This window comes from Nycticebus coucang, chromosome 8 (genome assembly GCF_027406575.1).
Source record: "Nycticebus coucang isolate mNycCou1 chromosome 8, mNycCou1.pri, whole genome shotgun sequence".
NCBI classification, from domain to species: Eukaryota; Metazoa; Chordata; class Mammalia; order Primates; family Lorisidae; genus Nycticebus; species Nycticebus coucang.
In genome coordinates this window covers 66,047,269-66,070,971 of record NC_069787.1, presented here as the reverse complement: position 1 = coordinate 66,070,971, position 23,703 = coordinate 66,047,269, and positions in this window count along the sequence as shown.

Genomic DNA, 23,703 nt, shown 5'->3' with positions numbered 1-23,703 from the left:
GAAAAATATTGAATTATGTTTTAGGTTCATACCAAAGATGTGGATTGAAGGAAGATAGGAGAGACATGGAAAGCAGATATATGTATATGTAGCTATAGTAAATAAATTCCTAATGAATAAATACGGCGTAGAATATAAGCAATGACAGGCGATCTTAAGTGCCTGACATGTACTTGGGTGCTTCAAAGTACATCCAGCATTTTAAATTCAAAATAGCGCTGACCTTGTCCTCCATGTGTGTTTGAAACCAGTGGAGACTTTGAAAGCAAGGCCTTTCAATGAGATGTAGCCTAATGCAGTAAAGGGGCAGAACCTATAGACTGTCTTCCAGGGAGTGGCCTATTCAAGGACTTAGTGCTCATTCATCTCAGGAGTCTTAAGATCCAGAGAACTTTCTACTATTTGTTGCACTGAGTTTTTAAATTGTAAGCGAAGGCTTATGTCAACTTTGTAAGCATGGTATGCAAATCAGAGGAGAAATTGAGATCATGAGATCTGTTTCTGAGACGGTGATAAATATACACCCGTACTTAGGTATACCACTGCAATGACACATTGGCCACCTGTAGACATACATCATGATGAATAATGGCCTTTCATCCTTTTGCTACATCATAGTGCTCACTCACCAGCCCTTCTCTCATTTAGTGTCTTGAGCTACAGTCCTCTCAATGAACACGATGTTCAAAGGGTGAAAAATGGGCTCCAGCCACTGTCCCCAGTGTACAACCCACACGTTGTCAGCCCTGTTATCAGCAATAGCAAAAAGAGTGTAGCATTTAGATCAACTTGATTTTTTGGTGGAGTCATGAGGTTTTCATTGGAGAACAGGGAATGAAGATAACTAGAATTTTTATCTCATATTAAGATAGATAGAATAATTCTTTTCTAAAAATGGTTTGGAGATAACAACCCAGTAGTGGCTTTACAACTATCTGCAGAGTAGAAAAGCAGGTGCTGTAATCTTTATGATTGTTATCTTAATAAAAGTCATAATTTGTCAAAAGGCATGGGTATCTACTCTCTTTTGTCACTGTTCCATTTCCCAATATTTATACAAACTTAATGCTTTTCAAAATACTTTCACTACAGTATTTTATCCAAAGGCATGTTTTTCAGCTCCCAAAAAGAACAGCAGCAACAATAAACCTTTCATAAATAAATAAACAACTTCTGAAAATGAAAGGACTACTAAATCTAGTTGAAGCTGAAAATAAGGACCGCAAGTTTTCTGTCCCCGTAGTTCTCTATATCTGCAGTCCCCAGTCCCCGGGCTCACAGACGGGTATCAGTCTGTGGCTTGTTAGGAACTGGGCCACACTGGAGGAGGTGAGCAGCGGGCAAGCCAGCAAAGCTTCCTCTGTATTTTCAGCTGCTCCCCATCACTCCCATCGCCATCTGAGCGCCACCTACTGGCAGATCAGAAGTGGCATTAGATTCCCATGGAAGCAGGAACCCTGCTGTAAATTGCGCATGCTGGCAATCTAGGTTGTACGCACCTTATGATCTGAGGTGGGGATACAATTCGCTTGAATCATAGTAAAACCATTCCGCCTGGTCCGTGCAAAAAGGGTCTTCGGCCTCTGATGCCAAAATGCTTGGGGACTGCTGCTCTAGATCACTGCTGCTGTAATTTACATGAGTTTTAAGTCATTTCCTCATCAAAACAACATTATGAAGTAGGTAGTATCATAGTTTTTATTGTATAGAGGAAGAAACTGAATATCATTTCAGAGAAATTTCGTAGCTTGCTTAAGTTGTATAGCTAGTAAGCTAGAATTTTAACCCAAGGGACCTGTCACTTGAGTCTACATTGTCATGAATGACGTATCCAAAAAAAATTGGAGTAGAAGATTCATTCTGAGAAAAAAAAATCTCAAATAGTGAAACTATACTTGTTCTCAATTACCTTCAATCTTTCTTTCCAGTCTTCTCCATTCTAAGCAGCACTATGGAATGTTAATAAGCTTATTATTTTGTTCATGCTCAGTTATTTGGGGCTAATTTATCTGAGTTTTATACATACAGTCTCTCTTTCAAGAAGTTAAGTTTGAGAAAGGCATATTTCCACCACTGGGTGTTTGCTTCCACTTGCAGAGGTGAATAAGCTGCAGATAGTCGATTTCTATTCTTCTGTCCTTGTTACTGGATTTGGTAGTGAAGAGGAATTGTGAATCAGCGCATAGCAATTCATTTTAGCAATGGATGTGGGAAACCAGAAACTCACACACACCTAAACCTATTAACAAAAGATAAACAGAGCCTGTGATTTGCACAACTGACACGTGTGCACTGGCCATTCTGTGGCACAGTGGTATTCAAACAGAAAATGGTTATCAAGCCACATTGCTCTGTCAAGAATGACCAGCATAAGTATTAAGTGTAAAAACAGAATGAAGCTGGGCACAGTGGTGCACACCTGCAATCATGGCTACTTGGAAGGCTGAGGCTGAAGGAGAAGCATTGCTTGAGTCCAGAAGTTTGAGGACATCTTGGGCAACATAGCAAGATCAGGCCTTAAATTTGGGATAACCTGCATATGTGTATGTTTATATGTACATGTTTGTTCATTTATTATGTAAGTAACTGCCTTCTTCAATTATGGAGGTGAGAAATCCTCCATCTGCAGTTGGCAAGCTGGAGACCCAAGAGAACCCTGGTGTGGTTCCACCCTAAGACTGAGGGCCTGAGAAGCAGAAGTACCAATGGCCTGAGTTCCAAGTCTGAGAGCCCGATACTCAGAGAGCCAAAGACACATGTTCCAGTCAGAGGGCAGAGATTGATGCCTCTTTTCAGGCAGGCAGTCCGAGAATAACTTCTCCCTTCTTCTGGCTTTTCTTAAACTCAAGCCCTCGCTGGAGTGGATGACATCCACCCACACTGGGGAGGACAGTCTGCTTTACTCAGTCTCCTGGTTCAAATGTTAATGTCATCCAGAGAGACCCTCGCAGGAAACACAGGATTAACTTCTAACAAAATGGCTAAGCCTCCCAGGCCCCCCCAGGTTGACACATTAAATTAATCCTTACAAGGAGGTATGGCTTGGGTTTAGGGAAGAGATATGCTCAGCATTTGTCTAAGTCTTTGGGAAAATTTACAGTAGAGGGCTGTGTTTTGAGTGAGGGTGGTCACATGACAATCCCCTGTGGATTAAAATGTGTGTGTGCATTTGTGTGTGTACAACTCAGCTTTGCTTTCTATTTTCTACCTTCAGCCAGCCCTCCAGGAGTGTTGGGGGAGGGCCAGAGGGAGAGGCAAATCTGTGATGGCCTATGACTTTTACCCTCTTGTAATCCTTGCACATGTTGTATAAAGAAGTACAACATGATACCCTGTTTCCTGGAAAATAAGACAGTGTCTTATATTAATTTTTGCTCCCAAAGATGCGCTAGGTCTTATTTTCAGGGGATGTCTTATTTTTCCATGAAGAAGAATATGGTACACATTTATTGTTTACCGGGACCCATCCACTCTGATCCTTCTGTTCTTCTACATGCATCTGCGAAAGTCTCCTCTCTCCTGCCCCGCGCTCACGGCTCACTCCGACCTGTGCTCTGCCTCCACACAGCAGTGATGTCAGGACTCCACTAACATCACTGGTTGCTAGACCCCAGTCGGGGCAGCCCTAGCAACCAGTTTACAGTAAATTAATTTTCGTTCTGAGACAGAGCCTGGGGGAACTTATTTTCGGGGGGATGCCTTATATTTCACCCAGAAGGAAACCTGTAAGTAGGTCTTATTTTCGGAGGATGTTGTATTTTCGGGGAAACATGGTAGAATAAAAATTGCAAAAGCTTTGGAGCCAGATAGTAAACTATAACCCAGCAATTTACTCCTTGTCGGTCAGCAGACAGGCTGCTTTTCCTTTCTAAGTCTTATTTCACTCACTGGGAAAGGTGAATGACATCGTCTAATTTTCAGTATTGTTCTAGGGATTAAATGAGATTATGTATTTAAAGGGATAAACCAGAAGCTTGTTCTTGGCAGGTACAAAATTCATGGAAGCAAATATTAGCATTTTGAAATAATACCTATTAAGCAGCAGTTCATCAATGGATTCCTTACTAGAACTAATTGAATTAACTAGAAAATCAGATCTGATTTTGACCAAATTTAACTGATTTTCCCCTCCATGTAACAGATTGAAATTGTTTATTTGACTAGAAATTATTTTGATTTCCTACTGAGCTGGCCTTAACAGACAACAAACATTCTTATGACCACCTAGCCAGGGAGTATATTGGCTGGTAAAAACCTAGTTTCTAAAGTATTGGCTAACAAGGTTTACTTTCTCATCTGTTTTTATAAAATGTATTGTGTGAAGGAACCTTCTGAATGAGAAAGGGAGAACATATTCTGGGCAGTATGAAGTTAACATCAAGAACTAAACACAGAACAGGTGTCTGTACCTTTGTTTCTATTAAGGCAGAACAACATAGGAAAATTGGCAAAAATTATAGAATATAATGATTAGAAAAAAATAAGTGGGCTTTCTCATCCCCTTCCAGGATTACTAGGATACCTGAAATGTTCTTCTTATCTGGAGCATGCATGTGTTTTTAAATTACAAAATAAAGATGGAAGTATATGAAACACTCAAATGATCTCCTTCATGAGTAATTCAAAGGAATCAGACAGGTCTCTGTGCATCTCTGTTGTGTGGAATTCACTGCACTGATAATGATTGCACTTAGTGTCAGCTCATTTAGAAACATCTGCCTTAGAAACTGCCACCAGGCTAAATTATGTTTGTCTTGAAGGATATCTTTGGTACAGATAATTTATATATGTTAAGAGAGTTTATGGGTTAACTTAACAGGTGTCGTATACTTCAGTGCTGTTGAAACAATTTATTGTTCAAGAACATTTGATCCAACTTCAGTTTATTATGATTATCCCATTGACTTTAAATTCTTATCCATAAAGTCAGTCAAAACCATTTTTGTCAGAATGATTTAAAAATATTTATTAATGGGGGAGGAGACAAGATGGCTGACTGAAGCCAGCTTTCCACAGAGGCTCCCATCCAGAAGGAGAGTTAAAGGACAAAAATTCAACAAGTAACCTGGTGGATTTGAGTTGCACTAAGAGAGAAGGTTGTAGAACGCACGTCAACCCCGCTGAGACGAGCTGCGACCACAAGGATACAAACAAAAGCTGAGACTTCAATCCAAAGTATCTGTTTCAGTAGGGTGGAACAGAAACCAGCTGAAAACAAGACAGAACCATTTAGCCCCACCACACAGACAGGGCCCCAGTTTCTCAGGCCACAACACTGTACAGGCCCTCGACAAAGCCCCAGGGGAAAAAATCAGAGGGAGTAAAATAACCATGGGCGGAATCAGCGGAAAAGCTCTGGTAACATGAATAACCAGAATAGATCAACCCGAACCCCCCCCAAGGAAAGATATGGCAGATGCAATTGAAGATCCCATTCATAAACAACTGGCTGAGATGTCAGAAATCAAATTCAGAATTTGGATTGCAGACAAGATTAACAACGTGGAATTAGGAATTCGAGGAGAAATTCAAAAGTCATCTCAAGAATTTAACGAATTTAAAGACAAAACCACCAAAGACATAGACACACTGAAGCAAGAATTTGCAGCCCTCAAAGATATGAAAAATACAGTAGAATCCCTCAGCAACAGAATGGAGCAAGCAGAAGAAAGGATTTCTGACATCGAAGATAAAGCCTTTGAATGCTCCCAAACTCTCAAAGAGGAAGAGAAATGGAGAGCAAAAACGGATCACTCTCTCAGAGAGCTCTGGGATAATTTGAATAAGGTGAATATCCCAATCATTGGAGTTCCAGAAACAGATGAAGTGGCCTTGCTGGGCACAGAGGCCCTTCTGCATGAAACTATGAAAGAGACTTTTCCAGACATGCCTAGAGATTCTGAAATTCAGATAGTGGACAGCTTCAGAACCCCAGCATGACTCAACCCCAATAAGACATCCCCCAGGCATATCATAATTAACTTCACTAAAGTTAATATGAAGGAGAAAATCCTCAAAGCTGCCAGGAGAAAGAAAACCATTACCTTCAAAGGGAAGAATATTAGAATGACTGCAGATCTCTCTGCTGAAACTTTTCAAGCCAGAAGAGGGTGGTCACGACTTTTAATCTCCTAAAGCAAAATAACTTTCAACCCCGGATCTTGTATCCAGCTAAACTGAGTTTCATTTATGATGGAGAAATTAAATACTTTAATGACATTCATATGTTGAAGAAATTTGCCATAACCAAAACAGCTCTTAAGGATATTCTCAGACCTATCCTCCATAATGACCAACCCAATCCTATACCACAAAAGTAAACTCAGAAACTTCAGATCAAACTCCAATTTCCACACTGGCGAAAGGATTAAAAATGGCCACTGGACTTTTGAAAAACTCGATACCCAAAACTTCACCAGACTTATCAATATTCTCCATTAATGTGAATGGCTTAAACTGTCCTCTAAAGAGGCATAGGTTAGCTGACTGGATACAAAAACTCAGGCCAGATATCTGTTGCATACAAGAGTCACATCTTAACCTAAAAGACAAATACAGACTCAGGGTGAAAGGATGGTCGTCCATATTTCAGGCAAATGGTAATCAGAATAAAGCAGGTGTTGCAATTTTATTTGCAAATACATTAGGCTTTAAACCAACAAAAGTAAGGAAGGACAACAACGGTCACTTCATATTTGTTAAGGGTAATACTCACTATGATGAGATCTCAATTATTAATATCTATGCACCCAACCAGAATGCACCTCAATTTATAAGAGAAACTCTAACAGACATGAGCAACTTGATCTCCTCCAGCTCCATAATAGTCGGAGATTTCAACACTCCTGTGGAAGTGTTGGATCGATCCTCCAACAAGAAGCTGAGCAAAGAAATCTTAGATTTAAACCTAACCATCCAACATTTGGATTTAGCAGACATCTACAGAACATTTCATCCCAACAAAACTGAATACACATACTTCTCATCAGCCCACGGAACTTACTCCAAAATTGATCACATCTTAGGTCACAAGTCTAACTTCAGTAAATTTAAAGGAATAGAAATTATTCCTTGCATCTTCTCGGACCACCATGGAATAAAATGAGCTGAGTAACAACAGGAATCTGCATACTCATACAAAAACATGGAAGTTAAATAACCTTATGCTGAATGATAGCTGGGTCAGAGATGAGATTAAGAAAGAAATAGCCAATTTCTTGGAACAAACAACAATGAAGACACAAACTATCAGAACCTCTGGGACACCGCAAAGGCAGTTCTAAGAGGGAAATTTATAGCACTGCAAGCCTTCCTCAAGAGAACGGAAAGAGAGGAAGTTAACAACTTAATGGGACATCTCACGCAACTGGAAAACGAAGAACATTCCAACCCCAAACCCAGTAGAAGAAAAGCAATAACCAAAATTAGAGCAGAATTAAATGAAATTGAAAACAAAAGAATAATACAACAGATCAATAAATCAAAAAGCTGGTTTTTCAAAAAGGTCAATAAAATAGATAAACCTTTGGCCAACCTAATCAGGAAAAAAAGAGTAAAATCTCTAATCTCATCAATCAGAAACAACAAAGACGAAATAACAACAGACTCCTCAGAAATCCAAAAAATCCTTAATGAATATTACAAGAAACTTTATTCTCAGAAATATGAAAATCTGAAGGAAATTGACCAATACTTGGAAGCACGTCACCTTCCAAGACTTAGCCAGAATCAAGTGGAAATGTTGAACAGGCCCATATCAAGTTCGGAAATAGCATCAACCATACAAAACCTCCCTAAAAAGAAAAGCCTGGGACCAGATGGTTTCACGTCTGAATTCTACCAAACCTTTAAAGAGGAATTAGTACCTATATTACTCAACCTTTTCCAAAAGGTAGAAAAAGAAGGAAGACTACCCAACACGTTCTATGAAGCAAACATCACCCTGATCCCCAAACCAGGAAAAGACCCAACAAGAAAAGAAAATTATAGACCAATATCACTAATGAATATGATGCAAAAATATTCAACAAGATCCTAACAAACAGAATCCAGCAACACATCAAACAAATTATACATCATGACCAAGTTGGTTTTATCCCAGGATCTCAAGGCTGGTTCAATATAAAAATCTATAAATGTAATCCAGCACATAAACAAATTAAAAAACAAAGACCATATGATTCTCTCAATCGATGCAGAAAAAGCTTTTGATAATATCCAGTATCTCTTCATGATCAGAACACTTAAGAAAATCAGTATAGAAGGGACATTTCTTAAACTGATAGAGGCCATCTACAGCAAACCCACAGCCAATATCATATTGAATGGAGTTAAATTGGAATCATTTCCACTCAGATCAGGAACCAGACAAGGCTGCCCATTGTCTCCATTGCTTTTTAACATTGTAATGGAAGTTTTAGCCACCGCAATTAGGGAGGAAAAGGCGATCAAGGGTATCCATATAGGGTCAGAAGAGATCAAACTTTCACTCTTCACGGATGAGATGATAGTATATCTGGAAAACACTAGGGACTCTACTACAAAACTCTTAGAAGTGATCAAGGAATACAGCAGCATCTCAGGTTACAAAATCAACATTCATAAATCGGTAGCCTTTATATATACCAACAACAGTCAAGTTGAAAAAACAGTTAAGGACTCTATCCTATTCACAGTAGTGCCAAAGAAGATGAAATATTTGGGAATTTATCTAACAAAGGACGTGAAAGATCTCTATAAAGAGAACTATGAAACTCTAAGAAAAGAAATAGCTGAAAATATTAACAAATGGAAAAACATACCATGCTCATAGCTGGGAAGAATCAACATAGTTAAAATGTCTATACTACCCAAAGCAATATATAATTTCAATACAATCCCTATTAAAGCTCCACTGTCATACTTTAAAGATCTTGAAAAAACAATACTTCGTTTTGTATGGAATCAGAAAAAACCTTGAATAGCCAAGACATTACTCAGAAATAAAAACAAAGCAGGAGGAATTATGCTACCAGACCTCAGACTATACTACAAATCAATGGTGATCAAAACAGCATGATATTAGCACAAAAACAGAGAAGTAGATGTCTGGAAAAGAATAGAGAACCAAGAGATGAATCTAGCTAATTACCGTTATTTAATCTTTGTCAAGCCAATTAAAAACATTCAGTGGGGAAAAGATTCCCTATAACAAATGGTACTGGGTGAACTGGCTGGCAACCTGTAAAAGACTGAAAGTGGACCCACACCTTTCACCATTAACTAAGATAGAGTCTCACTGGATCAAAGATTTAAACTTAAGACATGAAACTATAAAAATACTAGAGGAGAATGCAGGGAAAACCGTTGAAGATATTGGGCTGGGTGAGTATTTTATGAGGAGGACCCTCCGGGCAATTGAAGCAGCTTCAAAAATATACTACTGGGACTTGATCAAACTAAAAAGCTTCTGCACAGCCAAGAACACAGTAAGTAAAGCAAGCAAACAGCCCTCAGAACGGGAGAAGATATTTGTAGGTTATGTCTCCGACAAAGGTTTAATAACCAGAATCCACAGAGAACTCAAATGCATTATCACGAATAGAGCAAGTGATCCCATTGCAGGTTGGGCAAGGGAATTGAAAGAAACTTCTCTGAAGAAGACAGGTAAGCGGCCTTCAGACATATGAAAAAATGCTCATCATCTTTAATCATCAGAGAAATGCAAATCAAAACTACTTTGAGATACCATCTAACTCCAGTGAGACTAGCCTATATCACAAAATCCCAAGACCAGAGATGTTGGCGCGGATGTGGAGAAAAGGGAACACTTTTGCACTGCTGGTGGGAACGCAAATTAATACATTCCTTTTGGAAAGAGATATGGAGAACACGTAGAGATCTAAAAATAGATCTGCCATTCAATCCTGTAATCCCTCTACTGGGCATATACCCAGAAGACCAAAAATCACATCATAACAAAGATATTTGTACCAGAATGTTTATTGCAGCCCTATTCATTCATAATTGCTAAGTCATGGAAGAAGCCCAAGTGCCCATCGATCCACAAATGGATTAATAAATTGTGGTATATGTACACCATGGAATATTATGCAGCCTTAAAGAAAGATGGAGACTTTACCTCTTTCGTGTTTACATGGATAGAGCTGGAACATATTCTTCTTAGTAAAGTATCTCAAGAATGGAAGAAAAAGTACCCAGTGTACTCAGCCCTACTATGAAACTAATCTAGGGTTTTCACATGAAAGCTATAACCCAGTTATAACCTAAGAATAGGGGGAAGGGGGAAAGGGAGGGGAGGGAGGGGGGAGGTGGGTAGAGGGAAGGAGATTGGTGGGATTACACCAGTGGTGCATCTTACAAAGGTATATGTGAAACTTGGTAAACGGTCTGTGAAGCTAGTGAATGATGCCCCATGATCATATCAATGTACACAGCTATGATTTAATAAAAAAAAAAAAAGCAAGAACTCAAACAAAACAAAACAAAAAAAGGATGTGGGGAAACAGGTTTTTCCATACACTAATGGAAATAAACTGGTACAAAAAAAAAAAAGATGTTGAGGTTGGATTTATAAACAACACTACTGGGACTTCAATACTACATCATTTCTAAATGGGCTTCCACGATTTTCTTTTGAAGAAAATAAGACTCTAAATTTCTTATTTGATAATCTTGCAATTCTAATCTTTCTTGGCAATTGTTTTCAAAAATGAAATACTATGGGAGCAAATTCTGACCCCTAAAATTACTTCAAATAAAAGAAGTAATCTGGTTTTCATTTATTTTGTATTCTTTCCAATTTATAAAATGTATCATTTTAATATAAATTATATAATATCAATGTTTGTTTTAAACTTTTCAGTTATCCCCTTCAAATTATTATGCACCAAATTAGAAACATTAAATTCAAAACAATAAAAAGTTGTCAGTTAAAAAAAAAGAAAAAAATTTATTAAAATGAATCTTCAGTTTTTTAAAAATCTGTTTTCTTAGTACCTTTTAATAATCTTCATGAGGTGGCTTTGAGAACTATGTTAATCTGAAGTTTATAGTGTCACTTATCAAGCTTTGTAAAATGCTTGGAAAAAACATCTCCAATGGGCGGCACCTGTGGCTCAAATGAGTAGGGCGCTGGCCCCATATACTGGAGGTGGTGGGTTCAAACCTGGCCAAAAACTGCAGAAAAAAAAAAAAATAAAATAAACCACAACCATCTTCAAAACCTGCTAGATTATCATATTGTTAGTGACTATTGGGGCCTACATTTACATTAAAATAGTATCTTCTGAACCAGACATAGTATTTTTCTTTATTCTTTTATTCCAAAGACTACACTGATAAATGTAAATGAAGAGATTGTTTTAACTTTCACTACATTTGTGTATAACTTTGTTACTATTGGTAAAAACCATATAGAAAGCAAATGGATTTATTAAAAGCACATGAGTTTGTGTATTATGGCATCATGTTATGTGTCATTGTCCTATGATTCTGTGAGGACAAATGCTGGGATTATTTTTCCAGACACTCTAATGCTTTCTCAATTGCACGTTGCCTATTGTGACTAAAATTACTTGTTTCACACTACTGCTGCTTTGCATAATTTATGAGGTGGGTTTTCAAGGACAGTTTTGGTATTTACATGACCTTATTTCTCAGAGAAGGTATTCTTCAGATATCACCATCAATATTACAGAATTATGGAATATTAGTTTATAAAAGGCCCTTAGAGGAAACTGTTGTTGAGGGGGATTTTTTTTTTTAAATTTTTGATTGACACTTATTCAATGTGATAAAATCTCCAAAATAGAAATAGCTAAACAAATAATCACCAGGTTGAAAATGGAAGTGTCAGTTTAGATAGATATACTCTACTAATTAAGCTGATTGTTGGTGGAGAGTAGCCGGTCATAACTGTCAGCAGCTCTGCTTTTAACATGAGAGTCATTCTGTGCTATTAGAGATCATACTCAAAGGAAACAGTTTCTATACATATTTAAGATTGACTTTTTCACAATGAAACAATTAAGTTCACATTTCTATACTCTTCTTCATCTTCATAAATACCATCTTCATCGTGGCTAATATTGATTAAATTCTTACTATGTCAGAGTGTTTTGGGTCAGTCTTTCCTAACGTAGACTCTATGAAGAAGATTTCCATTTAGGAAGTTAAATGGGGCTGGGATCAACACCTGAAAGAATGAGGAAAGCAGGACTCAACAGAAGAAGTTGAGTTCCATGTAGTCATAGGGAAGGTCTTTGTCTCTCCCCAAAGCAGCTCCAGACCTGGCCTTGCAGAGGTGTCCTGAGCAGGCTGTGACTTTATACCCTCATTGATCAAGCATTGGATGAACAATCACAGTAATAACACTATAGCTAAAATGGTTATCTCGTTATTCACACGAGGATATACAGGCTTAGATAATTAACTTGTTCAAGGTCACATAGCCGTATATAGGTGTGTCCAAATTCTTAGAATTCTCTGACCAAAGTCTGAGCTTTTCCTTCTATCTTCTAAAGATAAGACTATCTAGATAATGTTCCCTTGAAATTATCATGCTATCTAGAACTAGGTAATGGCTTTGTGTTAGTTCCAAATGCATGCCAATACCATACCAATGTTATAACAATATCAGATACAGATCCATCATCTTAAACAACTACTTTCCATCCATGTTATGAATCTTACATAATATGGCATAGTAGGTACGGTAAGTAGTGGTCTTACGTTATAAGGTAAATTATGCCACATCCAACATTCAGCTTGTATACACATTTTGCTAAAATACAGTTCTTCCACTGTGTTCCATAATCCCTGAATGTCAACGTCTTCATTAATAGAATTTGGAAGGTAGTGCATGGGTGAATGGGCACGACGGTTTGGTGTGGAGTGTATATAATATACATCTTATATTTTTTATATTTTTAAATAGTCTGAAACAATATATTACACACAAAACTTATTAAATACTAACATATTGGGTATATGTTTTATATTATTACAAAATATTTGGTAAAAAATTATTGAGAGAGTCAGTGTTCAAAAAGTTAAAACTAGTTCAATTCTTCTTTTAACTGGGTAAAATATTTAAATAAAATAACATTTTAAGTTTTAATTTTTCTATAGAAAATATCTTTACATATTCTCTAATGGTTTTACTTCCACCCAATTTGAGGTCATAACTAACATGTGAGTCTAAATGACACTAAAAAAGAGTGCTTGACTTTTAAATAAGTAATTGAAAAGACTTTTGACCTATATACATAAATCTGTAAAAAGGAGTAATCTTCAAAGGTAATTATCTTTCCATGTTCTCTACATATTGGTAACTGAGAATATTCCTTGGTCTTGTACATTATGACAAGGATTATGTTTTGGGGGCATGCTTGTTCTCTCCATCCTAGCCTCGCTTAACATAATGCATTAGTTAGTATTCCTCTTGATTGCAGGCAGAAAACCCAACTTAAGCTTCCTTAATCAAAAATTGAATTTATTGATCCAGGTAATTAAAAAGTCAGCAAAAGGGCTTGTGTCAGGCCAGGAGCTCAGGCAAATCTCAAGCTCCCTCCCCATGTCTCACTTCCACTTTCTCTTTCTTGATTGAATTCTCAGACTTGCTTTCCTCTCTGACAGCAAGATGGCTGAGGCAAGAAAAGCCTGTAACTTCTCATATTCAAGAGCAGGAAAGAATCCCTGCCTCTCGGCCAGTAGTCTAGCAGAAGTCTCATTTAAAAAAAATGCTCTGAACCAATCACAGTGGTCAGGTCAAGCCTGCACCAAATGCTGATCCCTGGAGCTGGCAATAGAGTTAAGAATAGCCAGATTAACCCATGGCTTCACAAACAGGGCAGAGGCAGCCCTTTCTCAGGGAGTAATTGGGAATATTTTTCCCCAAATGAATACTAGGAAATGAATACTGGACAGCCCCCAAATCCGGAAAATATCAGTCATTGCTATTTAAATCTATAAAGTTTGAAAATAGTTGTGAACACATTTATAGCTTAGATTTTATTTTGTGTGCCCTCAGAGGTTTTGATTGAAAATAAAGAAAGAGCAAAAATAACCAAAAACTAAGAAATCAACTCTCTTGAACAATATCATGAAGCTTCACAAGAAAGGAAAAGTCATGCACAAAATAAGGCCCGTTCTAAGAGCAGGCCTGAGTTACAAAAAAACCATGTTTTAATTGTTCATGAACATTGAATTTCCATGAACCCCAGGAGATCCTGTTTTTATTAGGATGAGAAACTTCCCTGCAAGTTCACTGTGAGCTGATAATTTTGCAAACTGTCTTTTAATGTTGCTGGAAAGATGTAGAATATCCCTATCAGTTTAGAAAGTATTGGTGAGTAGCAGTTTGTCAAGGCTACTCTTGTCAAGTGGAAGAGTCATGTTTAAACATGAGCGCATTATTCTCAATGTTTGATTTTGTCATGATTTTTAATAGCTTTTGTGATTGTTCCTGGGGGGATGAAAAACATATTTAGCAGATGGCTTTTTCCATTAGCCTTGCCAGAGTATAATCTTATAATCCAACTACAAGTAACAAAGCTGATGGGTTCCTTTTCCTAGCATGGTTTCAGAATTCATATACCCAGTGCATCTAAAAGTTATAAGGATGATTATAATTAGTAGATTAGGAAAAAATATAAGCATTGTTTTAGAGTTTTGAATATACAAGTTTACATAAATTTCATGTTTGTAGATGGGGAATCAATTTTAAGTAAGGCATCTGGTTACTAATAAGAATATTATTATATGTATATCTTTGATGGGGTTGAATATCTTTCTTCCAAAATGGAAACATTCTTTCTTGCCACAAATATTGCTATGGATTGAATGTATCCCCTAAGTTTCATGTATTGGAAACTTAAGTTCCAATGCAGCAGTGTTGAGAGGTTAGACCTTTAAGAGGAGATTATGTCACGAGTTTCTGCCCTTGATAGTAGATTAATGCCCTTATCATGAGAGTAGGTTCTTTATCTCAGAGGTGAGTTCCTTGAAAAAGAGTGAGTTCTCACTCTCTTTCTCTCCTCCACGTGATGCCTTCACTATGTTATAACACAGCAAGAAGGTACTCACAAGATGCTAGCCCCTTGACCTTGAACTTCCCAGCCTCCATAGTCATAAGCCAATAAATTTCTATTCATTATAATTTACCTAGTCTGTGGTATTCTATTGCAGTAGCACAAAACTATTAAGACAAATGGATGTGAAAGCATTAGCTGACAAGAAGGTGAGAAAGGGATTATAGAGAAGGATCTAGGCCTAAAACTACCCACTGGGGCTTAGGAAACCCTGAAAAGACAAATGTAGATGTTAGGCAATTGGAAGATATTCTATTGGGCAGGTCCACACAGTGCCAAGACAGGTAACCAGTCTACTCCAGGTGAGCAGGCAGTGTCCAGGTTAGTCTAAAAGAGGTGAAGATAGGCATAACAAGAAAATCAGAGGTAACACAGCAACATAGATTAAGAATCACACATTCCTTAGGGATACAAACCGGAAATCAGTCTGAGGCATTGAAGCAAGAGGAATAACTTCTATGCTGAAGCTCAGGAAGAAGATTTCAGACTATGAAGACTGCTGGTAGTTTGTGTCCAGGGCCTCAGTTCTAGAGGGATTGAAACTTTGGGAGAATTATCTAGCTACAAACTCAGAATGGAAGAATAGATAGAAATTAAACATCCAAAAGACAGCACAATTGGAAGTTCAGTCTTAGAGCAGAAGTAAGGGCTTGCTGTCCAACGTATGGTCTGTGAACCAGTACCTTTAGCAACACCCAGAAGCTTGGTAGAAACGTAGAATCTTGGCTCTCCCCAAGATTAACTAACTTAGCATCTATGTGTAAGGTCTCCAAGTGTTTCATTTGTTCATTCAGATTTGAGAGGACATAGCACACATGCTACAGATGGCCAGTGAGGGGAGAGGAAGTTCATGTAGACTAGAAATTAGACCCAAAGATCCTTTCTGATAAAGGGACCCCTTAGCTAATATAAGTCTAGATGAGCCCATAAGTTTCTTGCTTCCAGAAATTCATTTGTCAGTTGAAAGACATTTGTGAGCATCTGTGGTATGGTGAGCTCCATGCCCAGTGACCTAGTCTACAAGCCCGCCGTGTTATGCCACCTGCTGCCCCTCCCACTCTCTATCCTCTTTGCTCACCATACCTCATTCACACTGGGGAAGGGGGCAGTTTTTCAAATGGTCATTTGACTCATAAGGTTATTAAATGTAGTGTTTCTTCTGTCTGGAATATTTTTTCACTTCACAAATGAATTCCAGTTTCTTTATCAAATCTCAACATAAATCTTCCTCGGAACAGCTGTCCTTGACCACCCTTCTTCCCACCTCCCACCACCATATACAAACATAGACAAAGGTGTGGGTTAGGCTATGAACTCATCCCATTTATTAATTATCACAGCCTGGGTGCAGAGCTCTGAGAAATAGTGCCTGGGTCTGTCTTATTTGTCATAATGGCCATGGCCTGCATAAGACTAGCTCTACAGGAATAGGGCAGACAAAATATGAGTGCTTGGGTACTCTCATTCTGTCCTTAATTCATTGACAAAAGAGGAGTCTGGCGCTGGTGTTTTTCCTCTTTCTTCTTCTCCACTGTTCCTCAGGGAGGGTTCTGCCAGACCAGCTCTTGAGGAATTTTGTGATACACAATTCTTGGACAAGGAGTGAGCTTCTTAGAGAAATGGAAGGAAATTTCACAGGAAATTTTGGAGAAACTGTGGGGTCTAAGGGAAACTAATAACTCCTACAACTTGCTCGATGCTTTTAGCATTTATTTCCATTTAATTTTCACATCAATCCTTTCAGGTACTTAAAATCATGCCACAGTCAGTTGACTGTCCTTAGTGATGAAATGGCAACTTATCCTTTATTTCTGTCACCCTCTTGACAAGCTCTGTCTGCCTGAAACTTGGTTAACAAGGGAAGAAGATATATGAGAAATAGCTGAAGGTACTCTAGAAACAGAGATAGCAGTAAAAGTATATGTCCAGATATTATACTAATTATGCATGGGCTCCATGCTGCCCTGTTCAGTGATTGTAATATTGAATATATGTAGAATGGGAAACCAGACTTGCACTGAGTTCCTACACTGGGACAGAGGTTTTTATATAATTTAGAAAGTGATGGGGCACCACGGATTTATTTTCCATTCAATTCTAAGCAGGAAGGACCATGGTTCTCAAGTCTAGAAACACCCTGAATACTTCTAAGCGGTCCTGATATTAGCATGCGTCTTTCACTGCTGGCAAAACTTCTGCAGCAGTGTATCCCTACCCCTCCATAAAACCACTAGTGAGTAAATTGGTGGTGGTAAATCTTATTTATAATATCTTAGGGTAGAAAAAAGCGGGCACTTTTTCTAACCAAATTCAATATACGCTTGCTATAGATATAGAACGTGAGGAATGTTAAAGGTAGGCGGGGCTAGAGAGACAGCCACATCATCTCTGTTGTTACTGCACTTAGCAAATCAGTCACTCAGCCAGTATTTTAATCTTTCCTTGAAAGCCAGTAAGCCATTGACACTTAAGATCTCAGTATGAAGCACAGTAATGTCTTCCATTGACCAAATTTATTCTCTGAGGCATGTATTTAAGGGTATGTAGAAGTTCTATGTTAAATAATTAGAAACATTTAAATCTATTTTTTAAGTTCATTTTATATGATCACATGTATAAAGTCTCATAGTTTATTCCAAAAGGTAGATTGGTCATTTTCCACATGTCCTCTTGCCATTTTCAGATGTTCCTCATATAAAATACTATAAAATATAATACTATGTGTTATATATGGTTATAAACAGTGCCCGATTGGCTCTTTCTTAGCAATTAGTCATGATGGTGGTACCTACAGTTGGAAAAATCAGATGAGCCTTATTTGCTTTTTTATTGTACTTTGTTTTCAGAATAAAGTGTCACTATCTGTTAAAAAAAATTCCCTTTATGTACAGCCATTCTGTTGGAATTATTGACCACTATAGTTAGAAACATTTATAACATGTGATTATTGTGTGTGTTCAGCCACACTGTGCTTCCAGATCTAGAGCAAACACAGGGAGCCACTTTATCAACTTATCTCACGTATGCATGCATACAGTGGCTTATTGAGATGGATGGAAATTTGTGCAGATCTACAAGATGCTGCTGGTTTTGAATTAGTTTTTGAGACTTCTAAAAATTCCAAATGAATATTTCTGTCAGCAGAATGTAATGACCAAGGCATATTGTGACTCGAGTGGCTCCATTCCATTTAAAATACAGTCTCCTTTAGATACTCTGTTTCCCTGAAAATAAGACAGTGTCTTATTTTAAGGTGTGCTCCCAAAGATGCGCTAGGTCTTATTTTCAGGGGACGTCTTATCTTTCTTGTAAGTAGGTCTTATTTTCGGGGAAATAGGGTATGATGGGGGTGAACCATCATAGATATCAATTGCATTTTTTTTGTTTACACTTTGGAGTCTATTGTACCAAAATTAACTATGCTCTGTACCCAACTTTTAAAATCTTTCAGGAACAGATTGGCATAAACCATCTGACAATACAAGCATCTCTAGATTCTTATTTGAACATACAAAAGCTGTGTGTTGTTTCCTTGTAGAGTTAATGTGAGAGAGTCCTTTCCTGGTCTTTTGTCCATGAGGCTAAAATTTCCCAATGAGTAAGTTTTAGGGCATTATCCTCCTAGGATGTATTTCTCAATCATGCATTAATTTTTATTATTTGTCTTTAAACCATCTCAATGTTTCCTCTTTCTTACTTCAAGTGGAGGTTCCCTAAACAGAATACAGTCTTGTTTATGAGAACAATTTTCCCTGAGCAAGAGATATTTTCATTACCCAGTGGAATTGGTTACCTGACTGGGTTTGGAGTTAGGAATGTGGTCTCCCGAGCTAGTTCCCTCACTGATTTGCTTGGCCTTGAACAAGCCCTTTAATTATCACTTTTAGAAGCAGTTTGCACAATGGTAGATGGAAATTGTTATTCCCTCCATGGCTACTTAACATAGGTAGTGTAAGGATATCATAGGGTGGAAGTTATGAAAGTACTTTGGAAAAGTTAAAGGCAAGCAGTTATTAATGAAAAAGTGTTTTAAAAACTCAGATAATCTGCCTAACCTTCATTTCTTCAGGGCTAACTAAGAATGCACTTTGAAATTATGCTTTCACTTTATTTCATAGGATCTCTTTAATCACCACATTAAAGGATTTCATTAGGGCTGTCAGTATTAATTTCATAACAGTATGCTGTACCAGGTCAGCCTTTAAAATTTTGATTGCCCCCTTTTGACTAAAGACTGCTGGAGATGTTTACAATTTGTTCTTCCATATTTGCAAGGCACAGACTGAAGCATGTCAGGAAGCCACGCTCTTAATTAAAAGACTTCTAGTGGGCCTGATAAGTACTTATTATTTAATTACTGGAAGAAATTATGTGTGAATATTATATTTAAGCACTTATCCTTTTGTGTACATCCTAAACCTAGATCACCAAATCAAATATATTGAGGCTTGTGTTAGGTGATTTCTAAGATCTCACATAGCTCAAAAAATTTTAGTGCATAACTCGTGCCCATAAAAGTCTGATCCTGTCACTCTACCGTCTTTCCTAAAATATTCTATCTTTTTTATTTAATTTTTATATATACATGTGTTAATTAGGTTTCCATTTTTTTTTTTTTTTGCATTCACAAAATTAAAAAGACTTAAAGTCCAACAACAATAACAATGTTTAAGATAAGGACTAGAAACAAAAACCTCATAAAGAACGAACGAACATAAATTCCTTCAGGAAAGGAATCAGACAATTGTTACATTGAAATGTTAAGCAATAATAATAATAATAATGCAAAGAAAGTAACATTCACATTGTCAAATAAGAGTATGTCTATTATAGAATGCTTTGACTGAGATTCAGTATGGAGTCATCAGTTAACTTCTTATTTTTTTTTTTTAAGGATCAAAAATAGACAACTAATATTTATAAATAAAAGTAAAAGATAATTTCAAAAAACAGATCATGCTAAATCTTATGGACAATAGAGAAAGAAGAAATACATCAAAATCATTCTATTTGATCTGGGTACACCTGATATTACAGTTGGAGAAAATATATTATTATAAAGGAGAAATTACAAACATATGTCACTTATAAATGAGGATACAATATCCTAAACAACATATTAACATGTTGAGTTAAAAATTAATGTTTAAGTAATATACTTTGGTCAAAATTAAAACCAATTTATGTGAAAATTAGTCGCTATTTTCTTTTCTTGTTCTTTTTTTTCTTCTTTTCCTTTCCCTCACCCCTTCCTTCCTTCTCTGTCTCCTCTGCCCTTCCCCCATGCCCCACCATGTCATTAATTGTCTTCAAATCAAAATTGAGTACATAGGATTCATACTTCTCCAAAATTGGAAAAAAGGAAAATATTCTTTCTTTATGCAAGCCCTTTCTTTTGTCTTCTTGCCATGTTAACATTGTTTAATTGATGTAAAAATCTTCATCTAGAAAGAGTCACCCTTCGTAGTACGCAGTTCAGTGAGGTGCCTCTCTTTGTCTTGTGGATTTCACTGCCAGCCATGGCTTTACAAGGAACGTGGAGCCCAATACAAGCCCACTGCTTTTGTCTCTTCCTCAAGGGCAGTGTCAATAAGGGGGAATTGATTATCATTCATTTCAGGCGCCTCTTATTAGTGCTTGTCTCTTCGCACAGATTTTTCAAATAATTACACAAAATTAGTGTGGTTGAGATATCTGGTGGTAACCAAATCACACATGAGCAGAGGGTAGAGTGGAGGGATGGTCTCCATTCCTCACAGTAGGTGGAAATGGGTTCTTCATCTCAGCACATGGTCTGCTTTGAAACTGTTTAGGGTTGAGGACTCTGGAGACACGTTTTGATCTGTGCTAGCCTCCTCTTCTACTGAACACTTTAAAAATGCTTGATTCGCAGACCATCATCAGGATGGCATTCACTGTTTTAAATGTAATGAATGATGAAGCCTCTGTTAATCAGAATTCATTACGTTATACTGTGGACACAATCAACTCCAAAATAACCGTGATCGCATGCCAACAAAAGCTTGTTTCTCACACAGGCTAGATGTTGATGGATGAAGCTCTGCTCCCTGTGAACGTGCAGGAGCCGGCATGACGCGGTTTCCATCTTCCCTGTGCCTTGAAGATAATCCTGATGAGGTGAAGGGAACACCACAATCCTGTGCTGCTTTTAAAACTTCTCAGAAGTCACATATGACTTATTTTTCATTCAATCACAAAAGTCCCATAGTTATGTCTAACTCCAAAGAGGTAAAGGAAATATAGTCTCCCCATGAGTCTGGAGCAAAGATGAATGGAGAATACATGAAGGACCTTCTCAGGGGGCATGATAACAACCACCAATTAAACAAAGATGTACAGAGGGGTCATCAGCTTGAAATATTCACCACTCATCCTGACAGGCCATCATTCAGAAGTCTAAAAATATCATCAAGATTGCAGTCTTATTTCTGGAAAAGAAACCTATGTTTAAAATGATACGTCCTATAGTTATTTCTTTTCACTATATTTTTTCTTGCAACATGATTTGCTTAGCCAAGAATTTTTTGCGCCTTGTCCATGTTGGTTCCTTTTAATTATTTGACAATGAAGCTGCTTATGAAGTTTTAGTCCATTACTGAGTATGTTACACAGCTGTGGCCCGACACAGACTATGATGAACTTCAATAACACATCTCCATTTTCTGATAAATTCTCTAGCAGCCGTAAGCCAGTAATAGCAGTTGCAACTAGAAGGACCTTGGATATCCACGTGGAGATGTTTGTAGACTCACCAACTCATGAGGCAGCATCTGGATTGAAGAGAAAGCAGAAAGACTGGGCCTTGTTGAATAGGGAGGAGTGAAAGAGACAACAATTATATAAGAAGCAATATATTATCCATGAAAGTCTACTTTATTATTATTATTTGCAGTTTCTGGCCAGGGCTGGCTTTGAACCCGCCCCCTCCGGCATATGGGGCTGGTGCCCTACTCCTTTGAGCCACAGGCGCCACCCAAATTCCACTTTATTTTAAAATACTGTAAAGAGTACTTGGTACTTATATAAACCCTTTACTCTGTAAACCTCACTAGGCAGTGTCTGCTTCCTATGGTATCCTGGCATCTAACCTTGGTTAAGGAAAGGGAGCTTTCGGGCTGTTCATCGTATTCCTTTTCCTTCTGTTGAAAGTTATAGGGCAGGTTTATTTCTACACACTGCAGATAAACAGCCCCCTTTAAAGTCTTATCTTAGAGACTCCTCTAAAGAATCACTGTCATTATAGAGAGGATGAGAAGACTATCAATGTCTAATCCTCTTTTCTCTACAGAGAACAACTTCAGCTATTTATCTGGAAAATGCTCTCCACTCAAATCCATTATAGTCACAATCTTTACCAACTCAATTCGGGAGACATTTATTGATCATCTACCTTTGCAGTACAGAGTTTTATACCTTAATTCATTTCACCAGCTTGTGAAATATTTAACAGCAAGTCCTGGTTTTACCAATTAAGGAAACCGAAACCTAGAAATGGGGCTGGAATGCAGAAATCTTATATCTTTATTAATTCAGGATTCCTACAGCTGGTGGGTACTTTAGTAGATATAGCTCTATTCTCAGGAACTTTGCAGATCTGGTGGAGGTGAAAAAGCAGATAGACAAATAATTAATAACAAAATAATTGTCCTGTGTGCAGAAGGAAATATTACTTGTCATTAATTTAGTTCTCATTATATGTAGGCATTTATCTAGGTGGCATTGAAAAAAATCCTTTCTTCCTTATAAAAACTATAAAATAAAGAAAACAGGGCTTAGGGATTTTAAATTACTCACCCCAAATCTATAGCTAATAAGTAGTGGGCTGAGGCTTTGGACCCTACATCTGACTCCAAATTTGTATGCTTAGCTACTATGCTAAAGTGTCTGAATGAAAGTTTTGAAAGGAAAAAAAAATACAAGGTAGGCACAAATAAGAGTTTTCCTGTGGGGAAAAAGGAGAGATGGGTTCCTATTATCTATCCCGATGGTCTTTCACCCTTCTTCCCCACTTTTCACTCTCCTCTTCCCTCGATTCTGGTCTGGTTTTTCTCCTAAAATATGGTATCGTCTATTAATTTGTAATTACAGTTTGTCTCTGCTACTCTCCCTCTCTCAGACTAGAATAGTAATCTATATGCAGGCAGGGATCATTATATGTTTTACTGTGAATGCCAAATGTGTGAAGTCTGGGACATAATAAAAGCTTCATAAACATATGTCAAGTTTAATATTATACATCAATAACTTTGAGAGAATGCTTCCTAGTAGGTACATCAGAATTTCTACATGGTCCTGAGATTTTTTTTCAGGTTTACAAATGGGAACAAAAGTAGAAAAAATATGAAGACTCTGTCTAAGGTAAATGACCTTCAAAATCTGGGAGTGACCAAGAATATATTGTAAGTGTATATATTATATTATATACACATAATATATAACACATATATATATATTATGTGTTACTGGTAGGTGAAATAGCTGGTGATGGTATCCTAATAGGATGGAAGAGAAAAGCAGTTCAGCTTATGTTATCTTTTACATAATGTAGACTTGGATAATATTCCCCTTTTAAAGTGGAAAGGCAATTTGA